Source organism: Ailuropoda melanoleuca, chromosome 6 (genome assembly GCF_002007445.2).
Source record: "Ailuropoda melanoleuca isolate Jingjing chromosome 6, ASM200744v2, whole genome shotgun sequence".
NCBI classification, from domain to species: domain Eukaryota; kingdom Metazoa; phylum Chordata; class Mammalia; order Carnivora; family Ursidae; genus Ailuropoda; species Ailuropoda melanoleuca.
In genome coordinates, this window is record NC_048223.1 from 32677040 (window position 1) to 32685440 (window position 8401).

The window sequence follows — 8401 nt, forward strand, 5'->3', positions numbered from 1 at the left end:
TGGCCGCTGGTGGGACAGGGGTTTCTACAGGGTGAGAAAAATGTTCACAACTGTGGTGATGATTGTACAATTCTGAGGAGACACTAAAACCCGTTCAGTTGTACCCTTTAAATGGGTGACTTTTATGATGTGTAAATCATATCTCAATAAAAATAGGATGCTCTTATAAAAATAGGATTTGACTAACGTACCATGCCTCAAGATGTACCTGAATCCCCTCCTTGGCATTTGTCTTGTTTTTTCCTGGAGTTGGGGTGTGGTGCATTCCCAGGGTGGGGGGGGTGGCAGTTAGGACGAGGGAGGAGATGGGGTTTCCTTTCACCTTTAAAGCTCTATGTAAACTTAGTGTCTCCCACAAAAACCGCCTGGAAAACAGTAGCGACTTTATTTGACCACATCATCTTATTTTATTCCAGTTCTTCATCTGGGATTATGACAGTTGTTCCTTTAGCAGATAATAGCTTCCTTCCTTCTCTCCCCACCCCTGCCCCTACCAAACTTATTTTAAAGCATCATTGTACTTCTTGGGTGACAGCTGATGACCTTCCTTTTCTGGAGTTTTCCTGTGTTGGAAATTGCTTTGGTCTTCAAGAACCAGTACTGGTATCTGCTAAGGATAGGCCCTTTTATTCATACAGCCCAACCAGAAGGCGGGGTACAAAAACAACGCTCAAGTCAGACAGCTAGTTTCCTGCCAGTGAGAGGGCCACGCCAGCATTGTTTCCCAGGAAAGCGTGGGGACCTACGTGAGGCTCGGGGCATACACCAGCTTGTCCACTTGAAAATCTGCTGAAAACAGAAGACCGCTGTGGGAAGAGAGGGAAGAGCAGACAGCTGGCAAAAGTGTGCGTGTACCACGTGAGCGTGCGTGAGTGTGGATGGACTCCATGGGCCCCTCTCCAGAGCGTTGGGAGGAAGAAGGAGAGGCAAGTCCTGACGCCTTCACTGAAATGCTACGGTGAGGAGGAATGTGCCTTCCTGGGTAGGGAGCCCCAACGCAGCATTATCCCCAACTCCATTTGATATGAAGGGAAACTGTAATCTGCTAGATCAGGAGGTGGCAGACTACAGCCTGGGGGCCGACTCTGGCCTGCTGCCTGTTTTCAGAAGTTCTTGTTCAAACACAACCCTGCTCATTTGTGTACACATCGGCTGCTTTCGGGCCTCAACCATGGAGACGAGTTATTGCAACTGTCTGTCCTGCAAAGCCTAAAATATTTACTGTCTGGCCCCTTACAGAATAAGTTTGCTGGAATTCCCTTCCCCTGGGGAACAGGCCTTTATTCCTGGTACTTGGAACGTGATCCTAATATGCGTTCGAGGGGAAAAAAAAAAAACCAACCACAGGTCGCAGAGCTACCCAGCGAGGGGTTCAAGAGCCCAAGTTTCATGCAACCAAATTTAGATTATTCCGATACGGCATACTAGCTGTGTATTAATCAGAAGGTTTCTTATGTTTTCCTTCTTGGAGTGGTCAGGAAGGCAATTATTTGGTCATCTTTCAAATATTCTTTACTAGTGTGTTCATCATTCTTTGGGAGCATTTGGAGTCGGTGCTGGCTGTCATGAAAATAATTTAAATTTTGCATGACCCCAAGTTTAATATTTTTCCACAAGTATTGTAACCTCATAGATAGGTAAGTAGCTTCTTGGCTGGGCCCCTTTTTTTTTTTTTTTAAGATTTTATTTATTTATTTGACAGAGACAGAGACAGCCAGCGAGAGAGGGAACACGAGCAGGGAGGAGTGGGAGAGGAAGAAGCAGGCTCACAGCAGAGGAGCCCAATGTGGGGCTCGATCCCGCAACGCTGGGATCACGCCCTGAGCCGAAGGCAGACGCCCAACCGCTGTGCCACCCAGGCGCCCCAATTGGCTGGGCCACTTTTAATGCTGCACTGGTCACGGACACCTGTTGAGTTCTTTGCTCATAGAGTTTCTAGAAATTGTCAGTCCTTCTCCTTACATAGGATGGTAGTGGGAGCAGCCGCATTCACTTACTGCGGTGTTACCCCCACAGACCCTGCCCCAGCTCAGGCTACCGTGGTGTGGTCAAGGGGCAGGCACCTGGCCCAAGCTGGGCCAATCATCGTATTCCCCAGGAATTTGGACTTGAGACTGAGTTGCTGTAGTTTCTCCCTAAGTGGCTAGAGCTCTGACGTTTGACAACGTGGGTGGCTGGGATACAGGGAAATGCAGAGACAGAGACAGCAGAGGGAGTGTCTTGTGGTCCCCACAGCATCTTGGTAGATCTTGGTTCCTGCTTCTCCAAACTCGATGTTTGGGGGGGCTGGGTGGGGTTAGACTTCATGGAGAACTTCATGTGCTCTGACCAAAGACATTGGCCCAGGTGCCAGGTCTGACCTTGCCTACAGACAGGTGGCAGTGAGGGCTGGCATAGCAGTTCTCAAGTGGCCTGGAGATGCTCATGCCAAGAGAGAGGGTATTCAGATGGTCTGGTCGGAAGACGGGGGCCAAGTCCTCCCCGCTGCACATCTGGCAGCTGCTGAGCTCCCGAAGCCAGCGGGAGTGAGTGGGAGTGATAGGGACAGCTGGGTGGCTGCCGTGGGCCGGCTCTGGTAGCTTTCCACCGATCACCTGTCTGTCAGGCCTCCTGGCCCCCGTTTGCTTCCTGGAGATGCATTCCTGAATTTCCAGGAGTCAGCAACAGTGATGAAATGACCATTTCCACATGTCTCCCCATTCTCCATCTCTAGCTTAGGTAACATAAAAACAAGCTTGTTGGTATATATGTGTATGTACTTAAAATGAATTTTTCAGTTAATGCCAGCATGGCCAAATTTCGACTCTCGAACTTGGTAACTTTTGCCCAAAATGTAGGCCTGTGGCTTTTATTCCTTTTTTTTTTAATTAAGATTTTATTTGTTTATCTGACAGAGAGAGAGAGCACAAGCAGGGCGAACAGCAGACAGAGGGAGAAGCAGGCTCCCCACTGAACTGGGAGCCCAATGCAGGGCTCGATCCCAGGACCCTGGGATCATGAGCTGAGCTGAAGGCAGACAATTACCCAACTGAGCCACCCAGGCACCCCCTATGACTTTTATTCCTAATCGTGCTTGCACATAAATAGTTCCCTATTGTTCCTGAACCAGAGACCAAGTTTTCCCAAGTTTTGCTTTTTAGCCCGGAGACTCTGAGAGCTTTGTGGCAAGAACCCCTTCCGCTTGAGCTTGCCCAGAATGGTGTCTTGCCCAAGGAGCACTGTACCTTTCTGACTTTCCGAGCATAACTCGGAAGGGGTGGCCAAAGATCGTGTAAGTGGGTCTGGCCTTTGGAAGTTAGAAAAATCAGGTGCAGATCTTCCACCTGTTGCTGGCTTTGGGCAAATGGCCAATTTTGCCTTTGTGTCTCCATTTTTAAAATGTGGACAAAATTACCCACATTGTCAAACTGTTGCAGTGACTGGTGGTGATACTTAGGAATCCCTCAGTTCATGATATGAACTTGGGGAATAGCTGTTTCTTTCTTTCTTTTTTTTTTCTTCCCTCTATAAAATGAGGTAGGCCAAGGCCAAGGCTGACCAGTTTTGCTGGTTGCAAAAATTTAGGTGGGTCAGCCACGAATGGCTTCGAAACAGGTGAGGTGAATTTTGGGGATTTCTGGCCAACTTTGATTTGGATATGCCAGCCCCATGTTGCTTCCCTTCATGTCTATGTTGTTTACAATTATCAGACTTTTAATTTCACCAGTGGTTTGTAACATGACCCATTGCACCATTAAGATCAATAAAGTGTGGTGTCTAGAGCCTGGTTTAACGCTGTTGGCTTATAACATAAACCATTGTTTCCAGTCTGGGAGCTGTACCTGTACCTCGTGAGTTCTGAAATAGAACAGCATTGTGTACATTTGTTATGTATATTTGTTAAAATCTTCTGCCTCCAGTGGGCAAGCCACAGTTTGGTGTAGTCATCTCGGGTTTCTGGCTTGCTGTGGTGTGGCCTTCTCCGACACGGAACTGTCCCCCACACTTCTCTGAAACGGGGGAAGAAGCTAGCAGTCTCATTTAGGGAATTATTCCCTCATTTAGGGAATTATTACTGTTAAACTCGTCTAAGGCAAAGGAGACTGGGGTCTCCCACATCCTCTTGCTCAGGAAGGAGTTTAGCCAACTGTTTAAAATCTCAGCCCAACTGGCAGCAGCATCTTGTCCCAACTTTAATGGGAGCATTGATTTATGACTGTCCCCAGTGGATCATTACATGCCTGTTTAAACCGTGGAGCAGAGCAAACAGTGTTGAGGTGTGACTCAGTTACACGGGGAAAAAGAAGTTTCAGTAATAGAGATGCATTGTTATTGGCAAGCTTGAAAAAGCCCCCATAATCGCCTGTTCTTCGGAGAAAAGTCTGTGCTGAGCCACGGATAATATGCTTGCCCCTACAGTAGGGGAGGGGGCTTGTCTTTTTTCCACATTCAGTGGAAGAAAAATGTCACAGTAGGTGTCTAAATTAGCAAGTCTTGTTTCTGTAAGCCCAGGTTTATCATGTTTTTCAGCCAAAATAGCCCAAACCTCTGAGAGCAAACTCATTTTCTCAGGGATCAGGATCTCATCCTGCAGGCCCAGGTGAAAGTTTATTTTTAAATTCCCGGGAGCTGTCTTTTCCTCTGCAATATTTCTGGTTTTCATTTTCAACGGAAAGGCACTTAGTCTGTTTGGGCTGCTATAACAGAATACCATAGACTGGGTTGCTTATAAACCACAGAAATTTATTTTTAAAGATTTTATTTATTTATTTTTTAAGCAATCTCTACACCCAAGGTGGGGCTCGAACTCACAACCCCGAGATCAAGAGTAGCACGCTCTACCCGCCGAACCAGCCAGGCGCCCGAGAACAGAAATGTCTCTCTCACGGTTCTGGGGGCTGGGAAGTCCAATAGGAAGGCGCGTCGGTGTCTCGCGAGGGCCTACTTCCTGGTTCATATTTGCGGTCTTCTCGCTGTGTCCTCCTGGCAGAAGGGGAAAGTGAGCGTCTTAGGGCCTCTTTTGTGGGGACACGAATCCCACTGAGGAGGGTCGGCCTAAGCACCTTCCCAATCCCCCAGCTCCAAACACCACCCCCCTGGGGATTAGGTTTCCACCTGGGAATTTTAGAGGAGCACAGACATGCAGTCTGTAGAGGTGCTGCGGAGGGATTTATCTGTGATTGTACTTCTTCCCCACCTCGCCCCCAAATCTTCGGATAAAACTGACACGAATGTGGCTTCCCATGCTCGCAACAAACTGCCAGGTCCTTCCCAAAGGTTAGCTGTGTGCTGTACACGCTTCCCCCTCGTCACTCAGTAGTCTCGGGGGACGTCCCAGGGGACCAGCGGCTGACTATAAAATACTAGGTTGAGCATTTGAACCTGCCAAGGGGAGGCGTGTTGCTTCCCCAGGAGCATGGCCTCAGCCAGGGTGCAGGCTCTTCGTGGGACCCCTGAAGTAAGCCAGCTGGGGACATCTGGCTTCGAACCTTCTCTCAGGAATTCAGGTCTGCGGCCAGGGTGCAGAGGCGGCCAGGAGAAGTGTAGAGGCCAGCCTGGCAGAGCTCCCGAGCCACACTCTGCCCATCCGTCGGCCTTCTAGGCACCATGACATTGAAACAGATCGTCCTGGTGACTAGCTCACCCTCCGTCACGTGACTGGTTCTCCCATTGCCAGAGGAGATTTTAAATATGAGCCGGGGCACCTGGGTGACTCAGCCCTTTGGCTCAGGTCGTGATCCCAGGGTCCTGGGATGGAGCCCCACATCAGGCTCCCTGCTCAGTGGGGAGTCTGCTTCTCCCTCTGCCCCTCCCCTGCATTCACCGTTCTCCCTCTCTCAAATAAATAAATAAAATCCTTAAAGAGGTGCCAATTCTAAAACGCTGATGCCAGAAATACCTGTTTCAAAAAAATGCCTCTCGTTCCATCATGCCTGTCTGGTGAATAAATTCTGAACTCCTTAACCTGCCATTCCGGGCTCTCCACAGGATGGCCCCCACCACCTTCTCCCTCCACAACTCCCACTGCCATCCCGAGTGTTGCCAACCCTCTGGCCTTTGGTCTACATCTTTAAAGCAGGTAGGTGCCAAGTCCCAGCCTCATCCCTGCCTGGAGAGCAGCTGCTCCCTTGAGGTCCTGGGCTCCCTGATGCCCTTAGTCCTCTCAGAGCACCCAGAATTATTTATTGCTCTATTGCTCCCCTTGAAGGAATCATCCAGCATTTCATGACATGATTGCACTTCTTTGGTCCTTACCATTGCCTGTGCCACAGGGTTGTGTTCTGTTTATCTCCCTGACCACACTGAGCATTCTTCAAGGGAAGGAACCATGTCATCTTTCTTGTATGCACCGGCCATATGCAGGGCCTGTCTCTTCGGCTGTCCTGGTGTCTGGTAACCTTTGTGACCTCCATTCAGCTGCTGGAAGAATGAAACATGGAGTTTTAGACTGATGTGCTATAAATAGATGCCATCCAGGAAAATTTGAATTTACATGGAAGCTAAATTAGAAAGACGATTATGCCCCCAAACAGGACTTTATGCATCCTCTTGGGAATAGCACTTCGCTAAGGCTCTTAAAAATAAATTTTGATTTACAGCAACCTGTTAACATCTTCAAGGAAGAAAAGCTCTTAAAATGGTTGGGGCTCACCTATATTTAAAACATAGTTGTTGGTACATTTTAAAAAGGTATTAAGAGGAAAATGTTAAGGACTGTTCAATTTAAAAATAAACTCTTACAACTAAATAATAAAAAGACAGCCCAACTAAAAAATGTGGAAAAGGACCTGAGTCGTTTCTCCAAAGAGAAACAAATGGCCAGTAAGCACATGAAAGGATTCTCGACATCTTTAGCCGGCAGAGAAAAGCAGATCAAAGCCACGGCGAGCTACCACTTCACACCCACTAAGATGGCTAGAATCAAAAAGACAACAGGTGTTGGCAAGGATGGAGAGAACCCTCACTTACTGCAGGTAGGAATGTAAAACCCTGCAGGCACTTTGGAGAGCAGACTTTCTCGTTACCGCAAAAGGTTACGTATAGAGTTACCATATGACCCAGCAATTCCATTCCTGGGCACATGCCCAAGGGACCTGGAAACGTTTGTCCACATTTAAACGTGTACACACAAATATTCATAGCATTATGCATAATAGCCAAATGGGGAACCCACCCAAATGTCCATCAGCTATCTGATAAATGGGTAAATGAAATGTGGCATGTCCGTGGGGGGGATATTATTCATGAATAAAAAGGAGTCAAGTACGGTTACCTGCTACTATGTGGATGAAGGTTCAGAATGGGCCAATTCCTGGAGGCAGTAGATTGACAGTTGCCTGGGACTCGGGGCTGGCATGGAATATGGTTGATGGGAAATGGGAGTGACTGCTAGTGGCTACAGGATTTCTTTTTAGCATGACAAAAATGATCTAAAATTGATTGTGGTTTTACTTACACAACTCTGTGAATATACTAAAATCCATTGCGTTGTACACNAACAGAAATGTCTCTCTCACCGTTCTGGGGGCTGGGAAGTCCAATAGGAAGGCGCGTCGGTGTCTCGCGAGGGCCTACTTCCTGGTTCATATTTGCGGTCTTCTCGCTGTGTCCTCCTGGCAGAAGGGGAAAGTGAGCGTCTTAGGGCCTCTTTTGTGGGGACACGAATCCCACTGAGGAGGGTCGGCCTAAGCACCTTCCCAATCCCCCAGCTCCAAACACCACCCCCCTGGGGATTAGGTTTCCACCTGGGAATTTTAGAGGAGCACAGACATGCAGTCTGTAGAGGTGCTGCGGAGGGATTTATCTGTGATTGTACTTCTTCCCCACCTCGCCCCCAAATCTTCGGATAAAACTGACACGAATGTGGCTTCCCATGCTCGCAACAAACTGCCAGGTCCTTCCCAAAGGTTAGCTGTGTGCTGTACACGCTTCCCCCTCGTCACTCAGTAGTCTCGGGGGACGTCCCAGGGGACCAGCGGCTGACTATAAAATACTAGGTTGAGCATTTGAACCTGCCAAGGGGAGGCGTGTTGCTTCCCCAGGAGCATGGCCTCAGCCAGGGTGCAGGCTCTTCGTGGGACCCCTGAAGTAAGCCAGCTGGGGACATCTGGCTTCGAACCTTCTCTCAGGAATTCAGGTCTGCGGCCAGGGTGCAGAGGCGACCAGGAGAAGTGTAGAGGCCAGCCTGGCAGAGCTCCTGAGCCACACTCTGCCCATCCGTCGGCCTTCTAGGCACCATGACATTGAAACAGATCGTCCTGGTGACTAGCTCACCCTCCGTCACGTGACTGGTTCTCCCATTGCCAGAGGAGATTTTAAATATGAGCCGGGGCACCTGGGTGACTCAGCCCTTTGGCTCAGGTCGTGATCCCAGGGTCCTGGGATGGAGCCCCACATCAGGCTCCCTGCTCAGTGGGGAGTC

General features: G+C 48.9%; 1 protein-coding gene across 1 annotated transcript in view; it reads left to right on the forward strand.

The window, feature by feature from the left end:
• Positions 1-8401, forward strand: part of CMTM8 (CKLF like MARVEL transmembrane domain containing 8) — a 110560-nt gene that overhangs the window by 63263 nt on the left and 38896 nt on the right. The gene's annotated exons all lie outside the window — the stretch shown is intronic.